This window comes from Scyliorhinus canicula, chromosome 20 (assembly GCF_902713615.1).
Source record: "Scyliorhinus canicula chromosome 20, sScyCan1.1, whole genome shotgun sequence".
Lineage (NCBI taxonomy): Eukaryota > Metazoa > Chordata > Chondrichthyes > Carcharhiniformes > Scyliorhinidae > Scyliorhinus > Scyliorhinus canicula.
The window spans coordinates 53,911,152-53,935,853 of NC_052165.1; the positions used below are offsets into that span (position 1 = coordinate 53,911,152).

Genomic DNA, 24,702 nt, shown 5'->3' on the forward strand with positions numbered 1-24,702 from the left:
TTGACGCCACGTGGGTCCTTCACTTCCGCCGGCTGGCTGGAGGAACAGGAAGTGAGCTGGGAGCTGAAGTGTCAAATGTTTGGTAAACATCGCAATGGTTTCTACTGTTCACAGCAGCGGAGCCAGTCGGTTCCTTGCTACTGCTCCACAGAAGACGTGGCTGAAAATTTTGCCAATAGCCCTGAGCGAGAAAAATAACAAAAGCTGTTCAATATTTTCAAAGAAGTTGGCAATTCCGCAATAGCCTTGATGCAAGGTAGTTGCAGGGGTGTTGCATTATCAGTGGTAAATAAGAAAGAACGACTTGCATTTATTGTAGCACTTTTCGTAACCACTGGACTTCTCAACGTGCTCCATTGCCAGTGAGATAGTGTTATAATGCAGGAAATGCAGCATTAAATTTGTGCGCAGCATGATCCCACAAAAAGGGAGCATGCTGCGGGCATCCCTATGGGCAACACCTTAGCATAGTGGTTAGCATAATTGCTTCACAGCTCCAGCCCAAGTTCAATTCCCTGCTTGGGTCCCTGTGTGGAGTCTGCACGCTCTCCCTGTATCTGGGTTTCCTCCTGGTGCTCCTGTTTCCTCCCACAGTCCAAAGATGTGCAGGTTAGGTGGATTGGCCATGCTAAATTGCCCTTAGTGTCCAAAATTGCCCTTAGTGTTGAGTGGGCTTACTGGGTTATAGGGATAGGGTGGAGGTGTGGGCTTGGGTGGGGTGCTCTTTCCAAGAGCTGGTGCAGACTCGATGGGCCGAGTGGCCTCCTTCTGCACTGTAAATTCTATGAAAAGCAATGCGATCGTGACCAGGAGATAGATATTGGCCAGGATACCAAGGATAAATCTCAATGTTCTTCAAAAATAATGCCATGGGGTCTTCCACATCCACCCAGCAAGCAGCTGGAGCCATGGTTTAAAACTCACTCCCTATTCACTTAACCCCATTCCTACTAAACTGCTGGCCGACCAACATTCCTTTCTGGTGCCCATGCCAACTAATGTTAAAAATGGTGCCAGCTTCTTGGGCACTGTTTAAAACAACTGCCATCTCCCAAAAAGCCACCGTCATGTAAACATAGATGATTTACTAGAGGAGACCATTCAACCCATCTTATCCTTGCCAGCCAATAAAGAGCTATCCAGAAGAATCCTATAGGTCATAATGATTAGCTCTGTTGTTTATGCCACTTACAATGCAAATCAAAGTATTTTTAAATTCAGTGAGAGTTCCAGACTAAACCATCCTCTTGGTAAAAACATTTCTGCTCAACTTTCCTCTAATCCGTACATCCGTTATTTTTAATCTGCTAATGGAAAGAGATCCTTCAAATCCACTCCCTCCAAGTCCCTTCATAATTTTACACACCTCAATTATATCTTCCCTCTGTTCCAAAGGAAACAGCCTAAATGGTGTTCATCTAAAAGAAGCATTGCGTAAACTTGCTAAGCCTCATGCAACAGGGCCTTCCAAACCCAAAACCTCTGCCACTGAAAAGAAAAGCAGGTGCAAATGTTGTTGGGTCTAAATCCAAGAACTCCCTCCCTAATAGCACTGTGATGATAGTGATTAAAGATAGCGGCCCACCATCACCTCAGGTCAATTAGGGGTGGGCAACAAAAGCTGGTCCTGCCAATGCGAGGAGTGTATTACATGATCATAAGTAATATATTTTGTTTTAATTTGCAGTAATGTTATTTAAAATCTGGGTTAAGGTTCAACACAGACAGTATAACTGCTAGAGTGGTGATTAACATATTATAACAGTGAGGTAATCATTGATTTGCAGGTGAAGTATTCTGCTGATAGACCTTGAGAACCATTTATTTATTTATAAATAGCTTGCTAATGGATTGTTGTTTAGGTTTCCAGGACCCCTAGAAATGTAGCTAATTTATGAGGGGTATTGTGTTTGGTCCTTGATAAACAAGTCAAGGGACATCGTAAGAAGAGACAAAAGAATGCCTTATGCTTTGGGTACAGATGATATCGTTAATGGGCGGTGAAGAATCAGTTGGTCCTAGAACTCTAATCTGAAAGAGGTAATTCAGTTTGGCCCTGAAAGATTCTCTCTCCGACGACTCTACACAGAGAAAAGCAAGTAAAATCCTGGTTAACTTTATTCATATTGGTTTGCTTAATTGGAATATAGTAGCAGGTTTAAGCAGTAAGTTAAGGTTTCTTCTTTTATGTAAGAACTGTTGACTGTGAAGACATTTTTTGTTACTAATGTAGTTAATTCTGTGATTAAATTAAAGTTTGTTTTAACATAAAAGATACCTATGGATCAGTGTTATCACTCCCGTGGTGCAGTAACATTTCCTCACTGTTTTGCAACTTGAAAATAATTGGGTTTTCGTTCAGGATCCTAACACCTGGGATGTTCACACCCATGAAAAAATATGAAAAAAAAAATTAGGCTTTATCCTCTAGCTCTAAACTCCGTAACCTACAGAAATAAATTATCTTTATTTACCCTAGGGGCAGCACGGTGGCGCAGTGGGTTAGCCCTGTTGCCTCACAGCGCTGAGGTTCCAGGTTCGATCCCAGCTCTGGGTCACTGTCCGTGTGGAGTTTGCACATTCTCCCCACAACCCAAAGATGTGCAGGCTAGGTAAATTGGCTATGGTAAATTGCCCCTTAATTGGAAAAGATGAAGAGGGAACGCTAAATTTATTTTTTAAAAATCTTTATTTACCCTATCACTATTAAGGGTAATAGTTTGAAAACCTTAACTCCTTGGGCTGGATTCTCCGCAGCCCCATGCCTAAATTGCATTTGGCGCGGGGCAGAGAATCAACTTTCCAGACGGAATCAGGCCCGGTGCCGCTCCAGCGATTCTCCGGGCCCCGAATATCCATGCGTCCGGATGGCTGGGGGGGACATTGGCAGAGGCCCTCCCAACAATACTCCGCTCCCGACCGTCCGAGTTCCTGATGGCGTGGAAGTAACATGATATGGCCGGTCGAGATTCTCGCGTGGTGGCTGCGGACTCAGTCCGCGGATGCCCTGGTGGGGGATAGGGCACTGGGTGCGCACAGATTGGGCCAGTCTGATGCAGGAGCGTGCGGTCGATCAGGGGATTAAGGAGCTGCCTCCACGGTCCGAGTCCGCCATGGCGCTCGGCTCGGTCGCTGGAGGCCGCTGCCGTACGCTTACGGGGAACCGGAAGTACGAGGGCCAGTATCCACAGCCAAAGCTGCTTGAAGCACTCCGGGTCCCTGCTAGCCCCTGAAGGTAAGTGAATCGGGTTTTTTTTTCAGGAAACTCGGGAGTGCAATGCCTGTGTTTTTACGCCAGCATGGGGACATAGCCCCATTTTGGGAGAATCCAGCCCATAAATGTTAAATTGCCTAGCTTGTGCAATATTTCCACATAACCCAACACTTGGGAGTCCAGATATTATCCTGATAAATCTATACTGCACTCTCTCCCAGGTCACTAAAATCCTTTGTAAGACAAAAGCTAAATACTGCACATGTTGGAATTGTGAAATAAGAACAGAAAATGCTGGAAAAACCTTGCAGGTCATGCAAAATCAGTGGAGAGAAACAGACTTAACATTTCAGGTTGATGATCTTTCATCTATTTCTGAAGCCTCCTCCTCCAGTAATTGTTCAATTGTCATAGCTTCATCATGTTGGCACCTGGTTGATCTCTGGCTTGATGGTAATGAGAGAGTGACGGATTCTGGTTATAGATAATGGTTGAATAAAAGAAAACAATGGCCCACAATGCCTCGTGGATACCCAGTTTTGAGCTGCTATATCTATTTTTTTTTAATTACTTTATCAGAGTTACAAAGCCAGAGCTCAGAGTGTGGACAGGGGCAAACCCCTAATCCAGCTCCTTGCCTGCTCCAAAAACTAATTCAAATTGAATGCAATTCATGGTCCCCACAAGAGAGACACACCAGATCCAGGCATTACATCTGACCTCATGCTCATCTTAGCCAAAAGGCCGAGAAGCGATTGCTATACCTATTCGGAGCTTATCGCATTTAGCATGGTGATAGTGTCATACAACATGACGGATAGTATCCTCAGCGTGAAGACAGGAGTTCATCTCCACAAGGAATGTGATCACTCCTACCAATACTGTCATGGTCTACAGTAGGTAAATTGGTGAGGATGCAGTTATTGTTTCCTTCACTAATACCACAGGCCCAGACTGGCAGATATGCCCTTCAGGACCCAGCCAGTTTGGTTAGTTAAATGCTACTACCAAGCCAGTCTTGGGAATGTACATTGAAGTCCCCCACCCAGAGTACATTCTGTGCCCTCAGTGATTCTTCCAAGTGGTATTCAACTTAGATGTGTACTGATTTATCAGCTGAGAGGATGGTAGATGGCAATCAGCAGGTGGTTTCCTTTCCCATGTTTGCCTGATGTCACGAGACTTCATGAAGTCCAGAGTTAATAAGAAAGACACAGAGGGCAACTCCCTCCTGACTGTACACCACTCTGCTACCATCTCTGATGGACCTGAACCGCCGGTGGGATGGTATCTGGGACATTGGCTGGAGGATTTAGTGACTATGACTATAAAAGGCTGTTGTCCGGTCTGTAGGCCAGTTGTCCCAATTTTAGCAAAAGTCCCAAATGGTAGTAAGGAGGGCTTCTCAGGTTCGACTGGGAAGGATGTGCTGTTGTTTTCGGTGGCTAGGTGATTGCCTGGTGCTCCATATAATTTTATTTATTTTTTACTTTTCTGTAGAGGTTTAAAACAACTCAGAGGGCAGCCACATTGTTTGGGTCCGGAGCCACACGTAGACTAGACCAGGTAAGGATGCCCGATGTCCTTCCCAGAAAGACGTTAGTGAACATGATGAGTTGTCACAACAATCTGACAGTTTCATGGTCACTGTTAGTAGAACCAGCTTTAATTAAATTTAAATCTCAACAGTTCCCTATGGTGTTAATAAGCACGTTGAATTGTTAAGGCACCAACACAAATCCTTCCGGAACATCTCTAGCCACATCCTGCCTATTAGAGTACCTGCCCCTGCCCATTATTATTTGACAGTCATCCAGACTCTCTATCCACAGATGCTGTCAGGCCTGCTGAGATTTCCAGCATTTGCAGTAATTTGCTTTATCTTTATGCCCTTTATCCATTCTCAGTCTTACTGCCACTCATCAAGTTGCTAGCCTGCTCAATAATTTGCTCTGATCTTCAACTTTAGCTAAATTTATCGAAAGCCTTCTAAAATTCCATATATGTAATATCCATAGCATTCCCTTTTTAGTCACGTTTTCATTTGATTCAATGAGATGGACCCTTTCCAAATCTTGCTTGGCATTTCAAAATATATTTTTGTTAGAGTTTTATAAACAGATTACACAACAAACTTTAAACACATATTGGTACAGTACGGAACAATTATTTCTGCAAACATGAGAACAGATAAAGGTAAGTGCCCCTACTTAAAGATGGATCAGTCAGAGAGTAGGGGGGAAGAGGATAAGGCCATACAAACATGGTAAGATGCCATAACAAGATGCACATGTATGTATAGTGAAATCAACACTTACAACAAACCTTGCAGGAGCAGGCCAGACAAAGCAGAGCCCAGGGGTCCCACACTTTACAGAATGTATCAATTTAGAACAGAATCCAGAAGCTAGGAATTCCATAGGAATACAATCCATAACTATTTTATGCCAGTTTTGAATCGAAGCTTACTTGTATTTTTCTAAGCTACAAAAGTCAAGGTGTTATACAGCCTTTTTCGTTAGCATCCAGATTATCTGGAAGACCCAGAATTAGGACTAAAGGATCAAATTCCAAGGCCCTGCCAAATATCCTCTCAAGCTCCTTAACAACACCAGACCAATAGGATTGAATCTTGACACAAGACTATATGCAGTGTATATAATCACCCTCAACTACCAGACACATCAAGGATATAGTGTGATCAACCCAGAGTCTAAACTTGGTTTGATGTGCAAATGGTGCAGTATCTTAAACTGAATCTCCTTCATTTTATTACACACCAAAATTTAGCGGCATAATCACATATATTACCCCATGTTTTCTCATCAATGTTAATTGCCAAGTTTCTTTACCAAGACAGCAAGGTACCCAATGTACTCACACAGGATCTAGAACACAAAGTATCATACTAATCAAGTGTTTAAGTTCAGCAGAAGACAAGATTTTCCCACCTGGCAAATAGAAGAGTCAAGATGCATACTTGTCTTGTAAAGGATAAAGTCTCCAAGTTGCAGATACTTAAAAAAAGGAATGTCTTAGAATATTAAATTATTGGCATAGCTGACAAGGAGCTACCATTGAACATATCTCCCAGCCTACAAATGCCTCTCTCTAACTCTGCAAATAGTGAATCCATGAGACCTGGTGGGAAGTCGGAGCTGTCCTGAATAGAAGAGAGAGCAGAAGTCAATTTATTCATTTATTTATTTTTTTAAAAATTTATTAAGGGGAAATTTAGCGTGGCCTGACCTGCACATCTTTGTGTTGTGGGGTGAAACCAACACAGACACAGGGAGAAACTGGCATAAAATCCCCGGGGCCAGGATCGAACCCGGGTCCTCAGCATAGTTTATATATCCTTTCTAGTTGACAGAGACCCTCCTCCACGCTCTTAGAGTGTTAATAATTATAGGATTCTCACACCTAGCAGAGCTCCACCTAAAGTCCTCTTAGAACAGCAGAGCCTGAACAGGATACACTGACTGCCCTGCTTCAATGCCAAGCCAAATGAAGGGGGGATCCTCTCCGAAGATGAGGCTAATTGGTACATTCTAACACTCGGCACCCCCAAAAGAAGCTGGGAGCTGCAACTTGTTGAATTTCAAACAAGGCTTCTTTTTATTCCATATAAACGAGCTGATCATTCTCTTTTAAGACCCAACAGACAATAACATCTGCAAAGGATACAGCAATCTCGGAATAAGATTCATCTTAACATCCTACCCAGCTACAAAACCAGCAGGGAGGGCTAACGAGTCAGGTCCCACCTAATAGACAAAATCAACTGACAGAAATTGGCCCTACATAGTTGCTTGAAGAAAGGGGCAATTACAACACCCAAATAAGTAAACCCGGAAGGGGAAATTCACAAGCGAGGAATGATTTACTTCTCAGCTCTTCCATTGGCCAGACTTTGTAAAATTAATCGTACAACAGAAAAGGCATTTAATCTATCTGCGACAGCAATAATGATGTTTGCACAACATTTGATTGTTCTATTGGTTTATGTGAGCAATACCTGTTCTCGGTTTTCCTATTTTTGGAATAAAAATATTTTAAAAAATAATAGAGAGAACTGAAATGTCCGGCTTTGATACCAACAGCAGCACAAACAGCAGCACATCAGCAGAAATCGTGATCTTAATGTCGCATCTCTCCACTGCAGAACCCAAAAAGCCAAAGAATCCTGTCTAATAGCCTCCACCAAAGGCTCTATAGCCAATACGAACAGCAAGGGGACAAGGGACATCTTTGCCTGGTCCCTCTCTGAAGGCCAAAATTCTCAGACCTGTAATAATTCATGAGTTCTGTGGCCAAGTGCCTGTGATACAGCACCTGTAACTGTAAACCAAGTTATTCCATTCCACCTGTTCAAAAGCTTTGTCCGTATCCAAGGAAATCACGAAACCATCTGACACCCTTTTGAAAGACTTGGATGACATTCAATAACCTTCTGACATTATTGCAATAATTCTAACTGAGCCCAGTCTGACCCCTCTGAATAATCAGTGGAAGAATTTCCTCATGAAGCCACGGCAACACATTAGACAACAATTTTAAATCAACATTCAGAAGCGAGATGAGCCTATAAGAAGCACACTCCTCTTGAGGTATTGCTTGCACTCAAAATCAAGGAAATATTCACTTCGCGGAATGTCGGTGGTAGCAGACCTGCCTCTAATGAATGACAGTTAATACCAATTAATAGATCTATCGGCAAGTTCTTAAATTCCCTGTAAAGCTCACACCCAAACCATCCAGCCCAGGGCCCTACCAGGCTGGAGCTCCCTAATACCAATAGCCATTTCCATTTCAGAAATAGGAGCATTAAGGACAAGCTGTTCATCCTCCGAAGCCATAGGAAGCTCGAGGGAAGAAAAGTAGCGCTCTATATGTGTCAGTACATCTCCAGACTGGCCCAACTTAAGTAGCTCATTATAAAAATCCTTCAATTCCCTATTCCCAGGGCGAACAAAACCTGTCCCACCCATTCCTGCTTTAACTTCAAAGTGCTTCTTGTCATCCCAAGGAGTTTCCTGTAACAAGGCCATGTCCACTTTCTCCTTCTTAAGGAAGGACAGCATTTTTTTCCTTTTGATAGGATGATGAATTCCCCGCACATTTCTGGAGCGCAGTTTTAAAGTAGCTACTGCCATTTCACAAACCACTAGAAGAAATATAGGATAGCATTTTCATGCCACTTTCAGGCATACACCAAAACATACCTGCCGCAACCCCCCCCCCCCCCCCCCCCCCCCCCCCACCTCACCTCAAGTCACACCAGAGACTATAAAGTCCTTATAACATTCTTTTCAGATAAGAGACATTTCTAGACCATTGCAGGATCCAGCCAACACCTTACCAACCCCAATGCAACAAAAATATTGTGACCAAAATAATTCTAAGGGGACATTCCTCAACACAAGTGAGGAGCCGTAAGGACTCTACGGCCATATCATCAGGAGACAAACTCCTCAAAAAAGAACAGGAGAGAAGTCAATAACAAAACTGGAGCCAAATGTCCCTCCTACATTTTGGACCCATCCATGAAGACCTAAACCATTCACCCACCTCCCGGCAATGGTGCCAGTCAATTCAGTCATGATTAAAGAAAGAATATCACAGCCAGTATTACTTCCATAAAAATACGGTTAAAAAGCAAAAAAAGACATTATAACAGAGAAAGTCAGGATAATTCAATGAGCTGCAGATGTTTCCCATATCCCTTTAATCAGTTTTTTAAAAAATCAAAAATATATTCATCTCCTTCTTGAAACCATTTAATGAATCAGATTCCATCGTACTATGGGGCAGCGAGTCCCACAAATTCACCACCCTCTGAGAAGTAGTTGCTCCTCATCTCATGACCTCTTTGTTTTAGATTGCCACAAGGGGGAACATTTGGTCTATGTTTACTTGATCAATCCCTTTTAGTATTTTACATACCTCGATCAGATCCCCTCTCATCCTTTTAAACTCCCGTGAGTAGAAGCCCAAACTGTTTAATCTCTCCTCATACGTCAACCCCTTCATCCCCGGAATTAATCTGGTGAACCTCCTCTGAACTGCCTCCAATGACACTACAGCCAAGCCACTAACCGGATCATCAAAAGACTCCCAGTTGTCGGATATCTCCCTCAGGGTTGTAGGATAGGTTGTAGGGTTGGCAGCACGGTAGCATTGTGGATAGCACAATTGCTTCACAGCTCCAGGGTCCCAGGTTCGATTCCGGCTTGGGTCACTGTCTGTGCGGAGTCTGCACATCCTCCCCGTGTGTGCATGGGTTTCCTCCGGGTGCTCTGGTTTCCTCCCACAGTCCAAAGATGTGCAGGCTAGGTAGATTGGCCATGATAAATTGCCCTTAGTGTCCAAAATTGCCCTTAGTGTTGGGTGGGGTTATGGGGATAGGGTGGAGGTGTTGACCTTGGGTAGGGTGCTCTTTCCAAGAGCCGGTGCAGACTCGATGGGCTGAATGGCCTCCTTCTGCACTGTAAATTCTATGATAATCTATGATAAAGCAGGGCATAATTCACTCCAGCTGCTTAGAGTGGTTTTCTAACTTCATCAAAGCCTCTACATTTCTGCTGTGTCACTGCCAAGAAGTCCTGGAAAAATTAAATCTTCGTCCCCTCATGGAACCAGGTCCTGCCGAACCTCCCCACCTCCAGAAACATCTGACGACTTTTGAAGTTGTGAAAGCGAATGATTATGAGCCTGTGATGTTGAATGTCCCTCGACCTCAAAGACAGGTTACAAAGTGCATTTTCCAGCTTGATAGGCCTAGCCTCCACATTCAGCTTAAGGAAATGTGGTAGCCTACCCCTCAAAAACATAACAGGGATCTTATCCTCCGCTCCTTCAGACGGGCCAAAGACCCGGACATTCTTCCTCCAGCCTCTGTTCTTCAGCATTTCAGACATAGCTGTAGATGTAGCTGGTTTTCCAAGAATTAAATGTGAGATTCGGCTGAAGAAGCAACATTTGCAAGTTTCAGGATTCTTTCCTCCGTTTCATCAAGCCTTTTATTTGTATTCTGCAGCTCGTTCTCATGAGTATACGAGTACTTAAAATTTGTATCAACAAGCCAAGTTTGTCGTCAATCACCATTTGCAACGCCTTCAAAAGTGTTGGGTAGAGAGCCCGCTCGAGGATCAAGTGATTATATTGAGAAGATGGATCCACCCCCGTTCTATCTGTCTGCTCCCTTTATTGCCAGTTTTCTTAGAATTTTATTCCAACACTAAATCTTCAAGAAACATATTATTAATTTCCATCCCCGACCCACACCCCCGAAAGCACCCTATCCCTTAACCCCCGCGGGGGCAGCGAAGGGAACCCCTCCACCTGCCGCCTAGCAAACGCCTTGACCTGAAGGTAACTGAACATATTCCCGGGGGGAGCTCAAACTTCTCCTCCAGTTCACCCAGGCTCGCAAACCTCCCGTCAATGAACAGGTCTCCCAACGGTGCTCCCGAGGTTTTTGTTTCAGTGCCTCCCCATTTTCATTCCGAGGGCCTTTTTTAGGAGGTCCGCGTATTTCTTATAAAATTCAACCGGGAACCCATCCGGTCCCGGCACCTTCCCCGACTGCATGTGACCAATCCCTCTGACCAGCTCCTCCAACTCGATCGGCGCCCCCAGTCCCTCCACCTGCCCCTCCTGAACCCTTGGAAATTGCAGCCTGTCCAAAAAGCTCTCCATTCCCCCTCCCACCACCGGCGGCTCCGACCGGTACAGTTCCCTGTAGAAGTCCCTAAAGACCCCATTGACCTTTGCCCCCTGCCGCACCACATTCCCACCCCTATCCTTCACTCCACCAATCTCCCTAGCCGCGTCCCGCTTGCGAAGCTGATGCGCCAGCATCCTGCTCGCCTTCTCTCCATACTCTTAGACCGCTCCCTGCGCCTTCCTCCACTGTGTCTCCGCCTTTCTGGTGGTCAATAAATCCAACTTGGCCTGCAGGCTACGCCGCTCCCCCAGCAATCCCTCCTCTGGGGCCTCTGCATGCATCCTATCTACACTCAACAGCTCCCCCACCAGTCTCTCCCTCTCCCTCCTCTCCCTATGGGCTCGGATGGAGATCAGCTCTCCCCTAATCACTGCCTTCAGAGCCTCCCACACCATCCCCACCCGGACCTCCCCAGTATCATTGACCTCGAGGTACCTCTCGATACATCCCCGGACCCTCGTACACACCTCCTCATCAGCCAACAACCCCACGTCCAGACGCCAAAGCGGGCGCTGGTCCCGCACCACCCCCATCTCCAGATCCACCCAATGCGGAGCATGGTCCGAAATCGCTATAGTCGAATATTCGGCCTCCTCCAACCTCGGGACCAGTCCCCTACTCAGGACAAAGAAATCAATACGGGAATAAACCCTGTGCACATGGGAGAAAAACGAGTACTCCCGAGCCCTTGGCCTCCCAAACCTCCAGGGATTCACTCCTCCCATCTGGTCCATAAACCCCCTCAACACCTTGGCTGCCGCCGGCCTCCTGCCTGTCCTTGAACTAGAATGATCCAATAGGGGATCTAGCACCGTATTGAAGTCCCCCCCATGATCAGGCCCCCCACCTCCAGGTCAGGAATGCGGCCCAACAAACGCCTCATGAAACCAGCATCATCCCAATTTGGGGCGTACACATTTACCAACACCACCCTCTCCCCCCTGCAGCTTACCGCTCACCATCACATATCTGCCGCCACTATCAGCCACCACCTCAGATGCCTCAAACGCCACCCTCTTCCCCACCAGCATCGCCACCCCTCGGTTCTTCGCGTCGAGCCCTGAATGGAAAACCTGCCCTACCCACCCCTTCCTCAGACGGACCTGGTCCGCCACCTTCAGGTGAGTCTCCTGGAGCATGGCCACATCCGCCTTCAGCCCCTTCAGATGCGAAAACACCCGGGCCCGCTTAACCGGCCCATTCAACCCCCTCACGTTCCACGTGATCAGCCGGATCAGGGGGCACCCCGCCCCCCTCCCCCGTCGACTAGCCATGGCCCATCGACTGCTCGCCCCTGGCCAGCACCCATTCGGCCCGTTTCCCACGGCGATAGAACCTCACCTCGACCCACACCAGCTCCTCCCTGGCCAATCCAGCAGCAACCCGGTATCTCTCCGCCCACTGCCTCCACTCCTCAGGGGCTCCACCGGCCGCCATTTTGTCCACCTTCCCCCGCTTTTCCAGGGGAGCTGCTGCCGTTTTTCTCCTTGCCCCACTTCGAATCCGAACCATAAATCCCGGGGGGTTTTGCTCCAGACCCCTTTATCCACCGGGAATCGTCGAATCAGCGCCGTTTGGGGCCCTTAAAAGAGCCCACAAGTCCTATTAAAGCGGGAGCTGCCGAACGTCCGGCTTAGCTCCGCATAGCCGCAACCGGAAGTCGCCACTCAAATCATTGAAACACCCTGGTGGCCAATGGCCACAGTAGGCATGCTCAGAAAAAGTATAGAGGACGCAAAAAAGCAAGTGGAGACTCCCAAGCTCAGTCTCCCACGGGTTACCCTAATACACAACAATTGGCCATCCTGCCTTTGTATTTCCAGGAGACAGAATTGATCCTGGAGACATTGGGCTCAATTCTCCAGAAATATTCTAAGTGTGGTAGCGAGCGGGAATTGCCGTAAGCTTCCCGGCACGCAGCCCAGCAAGACCAGCAACTCAATTCAATGTTAATTGGTCCACTTAACGAGGCCTCATGTCGCAAATGAAGGTTCGCCAGCTGATCCGCCAGGACCACGCTCGTCAGGCCCCTGCTAACAAGGTCAAGCAGCACAATGGCACCAAGGAGACCGGCCCGAAGATTCGTAAATGCTGACCTGTGGAGGCTGCTAGACTTAGTGGAGGCCAGGAGAGATGTCCTGATCCCCGAAGGTCCAGGAGAGCCAGCCACAGGGCAGCCAGTGCTGCCTGGGATGAGGTGGCAGCAGCTGTCAGTCTGGGGAGTGTAACCAGGAGGACTGGCCTCCAGTGCCGGAAAAAGGTCAACCACTTACCACCAGGCAGCACGAGTGAGTAGACACCAACGACCCACCCCCACCCAAGGGAGCATCCACCCACAACTCCCCATGCGACTACTAGCCCTTCCTCCACCCATTCCCCCCTTCAACCCTTCCTTCACACTCCCCCCACTGTGAACCACACATGTGGCTAATGATACCCTCTGTCTCCTCAGGTAAAGCTCTCTCATAACCATCAGGAGAGGGTCCAGGCCGACAGAGAGGTGCCAGATATCAGAATCCTCACCTCCTTCGAGGAGCGTGCCCTGGAGGTGACTGGGTGGTCAAGGATAGATCAATCACCTATGTGGTGGCTGGCAGATGCCGCAACGGTGAGGAGCCACCAGGCCCCACCCGGAGGACCTGTCAACCGTGAGTTGTTATTGCCTTACTGACTGACCCATTCCTCCCACTGATCACATGTCCATTCTCCCGCAGGTCCTCCAGCCGACGGCGTCGGCCCATCCCGGGCGGCACCCTCTCTGATTCTGAGGAGAACACCTCGGAGGGGAGCACTGAGGAAGCACCCATAGTAGCGGCACAGCTGTCATCCCCACCCTCCACCAGCGGAAACACACACACCCTCGGTGGGAAATGCTAGTGACCAGGCTTCGGGGCCACAATCTGGTGAGCATCACACCACTGATGATGCACATCAGGTGGAGTGAGGAACCCACAGGTGAGACAGCAGTTGGAGGTCTGCTGGATCCCAGGACCCAACTGGGTCCCAGCTTGGATGCTGAACCTGTAGTACATAGGTACCCGGAGCTGATGGAGACAATAGCGAGCGGCCGGGAGATGTCAGCGACACTCCAGCAGATCCATAGCTGCTTGGAGGAGTCCCGGAAGCTACAGGCGCAGGACATGGCACTGGCAATGAGTGGCACCAAAGCCAACACTGCTAGGGTGGCGACCAGTGGAGAGCCTGGTGCACAACATTGGCACCATGAGTGAAGGTGTCCAAGGCGTCGCACAGTCTGTGACGGCCATGGCCGAGGGTTTTGTTAGAATGTCCGACTTGCTGGGGGATGTCACCCAGTACCAGGCTGACCTTTATAAGGTTCTGTGGGACATGTTCCGCTCTCATATGGGCTTTGCCAAGGTGCTGCAGACATCGTCCCAGTTGCAGGTGGGCATGGCTGAGGTGCTGCAGAGTATGTCGCAGTCACTGAGGAGCTTCGCTGAGGGTGTTGACACTATGGTGCGGACCATGGGGAACTACCAGGGCTGGCAGAGCCAGATGATGCAGGGACAGCAGGGGCTCGAACCAGCTACCCCTTCATCCCAAGGTGAACCCCAGAGTCCTATGGGCACCGACTGGGAGGAGGGGACACTGGGTGCCATGCCAGACCCTTCCCATGGAGTAGGATGGTGGCCACCAGTTCCCCTGAGTTCCACCCCTTTGATGAGGCCACATCTCGAGGTCAGCACACGGGATAGCTGCGTATATGCCATCGACAATTGAGCCGCGGCCCTCTGACCCCAGAGCCCCCAGAGGACGCCCGCCAGGGGCATCGAAGCCCACGGGACAAGGTGGGCAGCTGACAGCCTTCACCCCAGATGTGCATCCTGAGGAAATACCTAGTCGTAGTGGTAGAGCTAGGAGGGCAAAGCGCATTGAGGATCACTGAGGGCACTGGGTAAGTAGGGGGCCGGGGGTACGTCACCGTCGGGAGTGGGGTTTGTGCAACACATTAAACATCTTTTCACACAACCATTATGATGCCCCTGTAACTTCCTTCCGCAAAGTGAGCTGATGCCTCTGTAACTTCCTTCCGCAAAGTGAGCTGACCCCCTGACCCTTTGCAAATCTCTCCATACATCATCCCTCCTCATGGCGCTCATTCACTCTACGGCCATGGACATGTGCCTGGAACTATGTCCCATCCCCTGGGTGTTCAGATGTTGCGTGTTGCGTGCCTGGTGTTGCCTCCTGCAGTGTTCAAGCACAATATCCAGGCATCAAGGTGTGATTGGGATGCTAGGCAATGGCTCCCACATGCTACATGGTCTACCCACCCATGGAAATCCACTTTGCATCTGTGAAATGCTCACTTAACCACGATTGCCAATTCCCTATTAGAAATAGCCTTCAGCCGCACGGCCAGAGGCCTCAGCAGTCAGTGGGGGGGTTACGGGTAATCGTTGGGGCAGATGGCAGGGACAGGTCTTGCCCCCACAATGGGTATACACGATCCAGGGGTTGGCATGGTGGTGCCGAGAGTGGTTGCCCTCCTGTTGCCTCCCTCACGGCGGTCCACCACTGCGGAGGGTCCCCCACCTCCTCACTGAGTACTGAGGTGACAAGGCCAGCACCTCCGGTCCTGTTGCCTGTGAGCAAAGATGGATACTCACCTTCTCGGCTCCTCACAGAAGCCCTTCCGCCAGGTTCACATTTTTCAAAAGAAGTACTAATCGGCGCCAGCGTGAGCACTTGCTGGGGAGGCCACTGAATGATAGGAGGATGTTGGATAAGGGGTGGCTCTCGTTAATTGTATGGGCTTAAGTGGAGATAATTGGTTTCTTGCCTTGCCAGGGCGAGATCCCGATTTTGCCTATGGGAGCAGGCCGGTTGTATCGCAAACTGTTTGGTGCTTGGCCGGATATCATTTTTTGGCCTCTCCCGCTATTCCCCGGCCTCATTATGCTTGAGCGAGAGTGTAACGAGGCTGGAGAATCACACCCATTTTCTTTGTGCAAAAACTTGTTGAGCTGACACTTAAAGGGGTGGAGCCTCAGGCAGGAAATTCAGATCCGAGACGTACTAGGTCCAAAATTTAAAGGGACAGCACGAAACTGAAGTGCTGAAGGACTGTCCCTTAAAGTGACATCGCAGATCTAAGTCCTTAAGGGGAGTGTGGTGATATGCCTATGGGCTCTATCATATTTGGATGGTGAGCGACCTCCAACCAGCAGGTGGCAGTACAAACACACCATGCAGTCTCCAGACCAAGGTCATGTGACCTGTGACTCATAAAGGGAGATATATCAGCCACCTTTAGAAGAAGATTGAGAGGGTAACAAGATGTAAATGGTTAGTGCTAGGTTAACTTCCAGAGGAGGGTAACAAGATGTAAATGGTTAGTGCTAGGAGTAACTTCCAGAGGAGGGTAATAAGATGTAAATGGATAGTGTGTGGTGATCCACCACTGTATATATATGTGTGTGCTTGTATTAGGGGATGTACAATAGTACCTGCTATTACAGGTTTGCCGGTAAGCCCCTGCCGGCTAGCTCCGCCCACAGGGAGCAGTATAAATATTCATGAGCTCTCCTGAGCTGCCATTCTACAGCTGCAGTCGAGGGAATAACATTTCACGGTAATAAAGCCTCTCTTGTACCGATTTGTGTCTTTGTGTGAAATTGTTAGTGCATCATAGTGCTAGGTTGACTTCCAGAGGAGTAGTTAGCAGACTCCATGATATCGTGCTCTGCATCAGCTTGCTATTTACCACACAAGACTCAATAAAGGATTCTGGTTTGGACAAGTCGAAGTGTTTGGTGAGTTTCCTTTGTAAAGTACAAAGTACCAAACACAACAGGTAGGACACTGAGGAGTTTGCCTGCAAAGAAAGGGAGAGGTAGTGGAATCATCCACTCTGTCCTATTTCATTCCCAAGTGCTAGAGGGGATGGACAGTGACATCTGAGACCTCAGTTAATGTGATTTTAAAAAAAAAGCCTTTTCTCTTTTAAACTTATTAGTGATTAGCTCTTGTTAAGGGGACACAATATAGTCTTAATGGTGTAAACTTTAATTCCACAGATTTCCCCAAAACAATTGCCTTATATTCCATATCTAATTTCATTTCAGCTTTTTTCATAGACAGCTTACTGAACAGCAATGGTATTTCACTGGATATTACATATGTGCTGATAGAATGGTTACTGTGGCTATGTTACATGGAATCACTGCTCTCTTTAGTGCTTTTAATGTGTTATCATCCCCAAAACTGAAGTAAGTAGAACTTTCATATTCTTTCACCTTACTTCAGTCTTTACTATTTGGAGAATCCAGGTATCAGTTTAATCAATCCATTCTACACTGTGAAAGTATACATGGGGCGCGATTCTCCAAATTGGATACTAAGTGTTTGCGCCGTCGTGAACACCATCGCGTTTCACGACGGTGTGAAACGGGCGTGGAGACAACCAATTCTGGCCCCCATAGGGGGTAGGGGGCCAGCACGGCGCTGGAGCAGTTCACGCCGCTCCAGCCTTACATCCTGGCACGGACTGGGGGCAGCGCCAACCTGCGCATGTGCAGTGGCGAAGCACCAATCGACGCATGTGCAGTAAACTTGCGGAACAGTCCGGCCCTGACGCAACATGGCACAGGGTTCTGGGGCCGGAAGCGGAACAAAGTAGATCCGGGGTGGAAGAGGCTGGCCCACCGATTGGTGAGCCCCGGTCACGGGCCAGACCCTATCGGAGGCCCCCCCGATGAAGTAGCGCTTTTTCCCGACCCACAGGCCGCCCCCCGACCCTTTGCGCAGAGTTCCCACCGGCAGTGACCAGAGGTTAATGGCGCCGGTGGGACTCTGCCATTTCCGCACGGCCGCTCGGCCACATCTGGGCCGGAGAATCGGCAGCCTGGCCGCGGACAGCGGCCTGCGACCGGCGCCAAACGCGCCGGCGCAAATGGTGCCGATTCTCCGCACCTTGTAGAATTGCGCGCCAGCATCGGGGCGGCGTGGCATGGTTGCGGCGATTCTCCAGCCTGTCACGGGGCTCGGAGAATCGCGCCCATTCTGTCTAATACAGCACGATTGAATGAGTCTGCAACTAGAATACCCATCACTGGATTAAAGTTTCGGGTGACCAGTGCAATTCCCTCTGACTGATCTGGATCTTCATCTTCCCCTTCTGATCATTCCTTGTCATTTTTTATTTTTTTTTATTTGTTATAGTGATATTTTGAGTCATACCTGAAGCACTGGGCTATCATTCCTTGGTTATTCCTGGAGTTCATTCTCCTGTCATAGTTGGTCAATTCCAGTCATCTATTCGAGCTACCAAAAGGGCCTCTATCCTCATTTCTTTTGTTTGAGGTTCTTGTTTTGTATTGATGCTCGCATCCTATATCTAAATAGTCTAAAAAGGCTGCCAGCATCGAATCCTCCATCATTTGTGCTACTATTGAATATTCCATTGGTGCCATTAAAGTGGCTGGTAATGAATATCCCCCCCCCCCCCGCAAATCTTTTTAAAGCTTCAGCTATCTATCCCAGAGGCGCCTCTCTTTCTTGGAATCTAACTCCCGTCTGGTTCGACACTTTAACACAATCCATCAATTTGAAGGCAAGCACTGAATTAGGGATCTCCAGATATAATTTCTGCAATATGTTATATAACCTGTTAAATTTATTGACATATTCTTCGATGGAATAACTATGCATACTTGTAAGTTTATCAAATTCTGATTATGCATTTAACAGGCCATCTTTCTACATTTTGAGACTATCAAAACATTCTTTAATGTCCAAATGATGAGCCTCTAGCTCTGAAAATGTTTGCACATGATCCTGCTTCTGTTGGGAAGCGAATATGCCAAAGCCACAACTTGCTTTTTCTTTGGTAAGGATGTAGCCAGTGTCCATATATCTACTCCATGCTTCCCTTGGTTTCAGAGAACAGTGCAAAATCCTATATCAGTCTTCTGTGTAAAGATATCTTAGTTTCCAATTTTCACCATTGACATTAACTGGATCCACATCAGTGGGTGAAATTAACACTAAGACACAACAGCTTTTTGCTGGAGAGAGTTTAGTGACTTAGCTCAAAGTCAACTCTACTCCAATCTCCCAGTGTTCCCAATGTAATTGTCATTAAACCTCAATAATGTAATTAATAAGGCATTATTAATGATATTAGCCACCCGAGTAAACCTATTTTCTAAAGTTTGCCCTACATTTCAAAGCAAAAGAAGATAGCGACCATTAAATCCTCACCTGTAAGGGTGGGGCAATAGATAGTTCAATTGACAGTGCAGTGGACCAATACACAGAGAGCTGTAACATCATTAGAGGTCTGGCTCTCTATTTTCTCTTTGGTTTAGAACAAATGAGACACAAGGGAAGGAATTCTCCGGCCGTTCACTGGCTGTGGGTTTCTCTGGTCCCGCCGGCGGTGCATCCCCACCCGTGGGTTTCCCGATAGCAGCAGAATGGGGCGACTTCAGTGGGAAATCCCAATGACAAGCGGCAGGAGTAGAGAATCCTGTCGCCAGCGAACGGTTCGTCACATTCTCCGTCCTCTCTAGCAGCGGTAGCGGGGCGGATTCGCAAAGGGGAATCCAGCCCAACCTCTGCAATTTGCAAGATTTAGTAAAGAAGACTAAAGAGCAAAAAAAATCATTCTCGTAAGTATTGGACAGACCAAATTCAGTTACAATGCTAGCCAGGAGAGTTATATTTTGTCAGTGTGACATGCTTTTGTTATCTTTTCTATGTTAACAATGTATTTTATTCAGTCTGAAAGATAGGAAAAACATATGTTGGAAGATTTGAGATTATAATATCCAGTTATGATCAAATTCATTGTCATGACATGGGGTCATACTTGTATCGATGATTGTGCCCCCGGATGGAATATAGTCCTGCGCCCAGTGGGTGGCGCTCATTTTGTACATAAGTCACTGGCAGGCTAGTTCTTTGTGTCATAAAGCCTTCGTTCACTTGTTCATGTGGTCTCGCTGTGAATTGATGGTATATCACGGAGTGGTTGGGAATGTGGAATTGAGATTACAATCAGACTAGCCGATGGCCTACTGCTGCTCCTAATTTGTATGTTTGTACGTTTATATGTTCTGATCAAAAGGAAAAGGGATCAGCTTGCAGAAAAATAAAGCTAAACATAGGAGAATATCTAGTGCAGACCCAAAATTGATGACACATACTAAAAGGAAGGTTTTGCAGAACTTTAATTACTGTGTAGGGCTGTTTGTTCTTTTTGCCCCGACAGAACCTCAATAGAAAAGCTCCTAAGCAAAGCAACAAATATCAACTCTACCATCACTCACATACCACAAGAAAGAATTGTTTGTGCACATTACACAACACTTATCAATCCACTTAATACCAATACAAAGCATACCACATTACATTACTGACACATTTTCACACTGCTTTTCATGCAATAGAACTAAAAGTTAATTCTCAATTACCCGTTGAGGAAAATTATCAGTCGACACCAACAGCAAATAACAAACAAATAAAATGCTGTAAATAATTATAGTTACTAAATCTGAAAAAAATGTCACTTAACGCTTCAAAGGGATCAGAACATCACACAACCAATTCCTTCTATCTGCTAATTTGAATATTCAAAAGCCAATACATTGAGATCATTATACCATGATCTATATACTGTACTTTAGTATGGTCATCCAAAACTCTGATCTGTGTCCTAACTCGCATCAGGTCATACTCAACCAACATTCTTGTGCTCCCTGATCTACATAGACTTCTGGTTAAACAATGCCTCAATTTTAAAATCCTCACCTTTATTTTCAAATTCCTCCATGACCTTGTCCTTTCTAATTTTGTAATCTCCTCCAGCGACAACCCTCCAAGGAACTGTCTCTCTTCCAATTCTGGCCTTGAGTAATCTTGATTCTAATTGCTTAACAATCAGTGGCCATGCATTCAGCTGTCAAGGCCACATGGCCACATGGTCTTACTCTATATAAAACCTCTTTGCCCTTTGACCTCTCTCCTCTTTTAAGATTCCTTAAAACCTGCGTCTTTGATTAAACTTTTAGTCAGCTGCTTTAATATTACCTTATGTGGCTTTATGTCTGTAGTAACCCAGGAGAGGAAGATTTAAACAGATTTATTCTGAATTCAAAAGTAAAGCCACACCCACAACGTACAACACAAGTGTCCCAGCCAGGGACTAACATAACTCCCAGTCTGGGTCTGGGATGGTATATAAAGGACTTGGTAACGAGTCAGCTCGCTCTCAAAAAGGGGAGGGAACCATGGACCGCAGGCCCATGGCTATTTACTACATCTACTTTCTATGAATACTAGTTGTTTCTTGGGATGTATGTTTGAAGTAGTCCTTGGTGATTTGCCACCGTACATTGGGCAGAAACCTGGTGGGGGCAGATGTTTATGTTGATAGATTATGGAATTCAGAGACAGCTATCATACCTCACAAACTGAGTGATATACTGGGTGGCCCTCTGCCCATTACCATGGGAACGCGAACTCCATAAGTCCCACGAGGAAATCAATAACTGATTCCCTGTGGTCCTCATGAGGGTTATCATAGTGTCATGGTTTGTTTGTTCATGTTCCTCTGAAGCTCCCTGATCAACTTTACTACATTAAGATGCTTATAAATACAAGTTGTTTAAGATATTTCCTGGGTGAAATATGAATCTTACTATTTGTAAATTGCTCATGTTGTGCTTTTTTGAAAAATGAAGTAATGCAAGGCACAAAAATCACTTTTCAGCAGATTAAATGCAATGCAGCACTAGTAATATATCGGGTCTCCTGATGCTGAAAGTCCTTTTCTGAACTTTATTTTATATTACACTATTACTCAATAATTGTGACAACAGCACATCATTGATTTATTTAAGGCAGCATGAAATTCTGGGGAAAATGAGGCAATATGAGGAACAGAAATATGAGTTCTGTGGACAATAAAGTTGATAAACGTTTTGCAGGCGATTTAAAGTAAAAATAAATTGAGTTTTGTTGTACTGAGGCAAGATGCCAAGGGGGAATGGCAGAGGTAGTGTCGTGAAAGAATGGTAGCACCGCCACCTAGTGTAGGAGGATTGAAAGGCATGTATATGAAATGTTAGCTTTAGAGTCAGTGCTCAGGGCCACAAAATGTAAAAGTTGTAAAACAGACAGTAAGAAAAATGGGACACAAATGTAAGAAATGTATTTAATGTAATTAATGTTCATGTAAGTGGATCTGTGTATAAATGCATTCAATGATGCCCCACTAACTCAAAGCTGATGTAGCATGGGAAAATAACATTGCTTGATGACTGTTCCGTTTGGGAGCTATGCCAATCAACATTCCAAATGGCTTGAGTATCTTTGGGAATTAAAACTTATCGGCAAATAATGGCTCTCGCTACAAGATAATATGAATGAAATTAAAAGGCCTCCCAATGCTAAATTGGTTTAAGTCACAAAATTCTACCGTTCATGTGAATTGGTTTTTAAACAAATTACCTTGAAGTAGAGAGTTTCTGCTGGTAATATTAGTGACATGCGGGCTGATTTAGCCAAATCATTGCAAAAAATTAGGATTTTAATTTATATTACACTTAAAATCAGTTGCCTTTGTGTTTTCCAAATGTTTACACTGGTTGAAGATTCAATTTGCCTGAATCAGGCCCCTCCCATAAAACTGGATATACCCCCATCTAAATTTGCAAGATTTTGCAAATTAGAGTGTGATGAATGTCGGAATTTCAGGTGTATTGTATTAAATGTATTTGGAGCAGTAAGGGTTAAAAGCCTGAGTTAGTATGTGTTTGACTGCTGCAGTAGTGATTTTAAAATAATGATAATCTTTAATGTCACAAGTAGGCTTATATTGCAATGAAGTTACTGTAAAAAGCCCCTAGCCGTCACATTCCGGCGCCTGTTTGGGTACACAGAGGGAGAATTCAGAATGTCCAAATTACCTAACAGCACGTCTTTTGGGATGAGTGGGAGGAAACCGGAGCACCCGGAGGAAACCCACGCAGACACGGGGAGAATGTGCAGACTCCACACAGACAGTGATCCAGCCGGGAATCGAATCTGGGACCCTGGCGCTGTGAAGCCATAGTACTAACTAATGTGCTACCGTGCTGCCCTAAAAAGTCTGGTTTAAGAGCCAACTATGTTTTTAGGAGACAGGAGTGCAACTAAAACATCATAAAAACTTCAGCTAATGAATTTTTAATTGGATTAAGATGGCTCTCTGGGGAGTAGTTAATTAGATATATTTGTTTCAGCTTGGTAAGATGGTGTAATTAATGGGAGGAGCTGGAGTACCAGGCATGTTGTAGAAAGTTTTGGTTAGTTTTAGATTGGGATGCAAGCAAAAGTCAAACATCTGCTCTCACTGCAGTTCAGTTAAAAATGTGACGGGGGGCAGACCAGAAGCAGATTTGCCTGGGAACAGGCTAGGCAGTTTCAACAGTGAGTTGAGAAAGACAGGAATTTTCAGTTTGTTCTGGAAGTCAAACTATGATGACAATTTCTGAAGACTTCAGCTAGATATCCTGCATTGTTCTGACAGGATTCAGATCTACCTCTTAAAACATTTTTAAAAGAACACCTCTTAAGCAAGTCTGCTAACTGTATTTGAAAGTGGATTGAGAACTGAGATGGTTTTCTTGTTTGAATGGAAATAAAGATAGCAGTTAAGGGTTATTGTGTCAATGTATTGATTAGCATTGTTAATTGTAAGCTATTTTCTTGTGTGATGTTAAAGATCATAGAATTTACAGTGCAGAAGGGAATTTGGCCCATCGAGTCTGCACTGGCCTTGGAAAGAGCACCCTAATCAAGCCCATGCCTCCACCCTATCCCCGCAACCCAGTAGTCCCCCCAAACTTTTGGGCACTAGGGGGAAATTTAGCATGGCCAATCCACCTAACCTGCACATCTTTGGACTGTGGGAGGAAACCGGAGCACCCGGAGGAAACCCACGCAGGCATGGGGAGAAAATGCAAACTCCACACAATCACCCGAGGCTGGAATTGAACCCAGGACCCTGGAGCTGTGAGGCATCAGTGCTAACAACCATGCCGCCCTAATATTTTAATACTGTGTTAGTAATAAAGTTTATTTTAATATATCATATCCCTATTTTGTGTGAAATCACTCCTGGAAAGAGATATCCTTTCCTCACAGTCTTAAATTAAAATAAAGTATTGGGATTTCTGTCCAGTATCCTAGCCACTGTTCAGGTCTGGTTTGGAAAAGTAATAACATTGCTTCAGTGAGGTTCTTCAAACTGTGCTAATTTTCTTTGGTGCACAGGCATTAATTGATATGCTTCCTTTAAAAGTTTTTTCCATATCAAAATATATTTAATTTATCAAGAAATTGAATAATATATGTCAATGGTATTAATTCGGTTTTTGACATAATTGTCCGTGATTTTTTTTATTTTTTAAAAATAACTTTAGAGTACCCAATTCATTTTTTCCAATTAAGTGGCAATTTAGCATGGCCAATCCACTTACCCTGCACATCTTTTAGGTTGTGAGGATGAAACCCACGCCAACACGGGGAGAATGTTCAAACTCCACATGGACAGTGATCCAGAGCCGGGATCGAACGTGAGACCTCGGCGCGTGAAGCAGCAGTGCATTTTCTGTGATTTTAAACCAAGTATAATCTCATTCAAGATGCATATTTTTAGTGAAAAATCTGTAGGTGAGAAAAGCTGAATGAATAAAACTGAACCATACTAATACCCTTAAATATACCAAGGATTATATTTTATTGATAG

At 45.9% G+C, this 24,702-nt stretch overlaps 1 long non-coding RNA gene across 1 annotated transcript; it reads left to right on the forward strand.

The window, feature by feature from the left end:
- The first annotated feature begins 9 nt into the window (after window positions 1-9).
- On the forward strand, window positions 10-24,479 carry LOC119954717. Its single transcript, XR_005458304.1, has 3 exons — window positions 10-82; window positions 4,715-4,780; window positions 24,450-24,479. It is a non-coding gene; the product is annotated as an uncharacterized LOC119954717 (long non-coding RNA).
- Window positions 24,480-24,702: the final 223 nt, after the last annotated feature.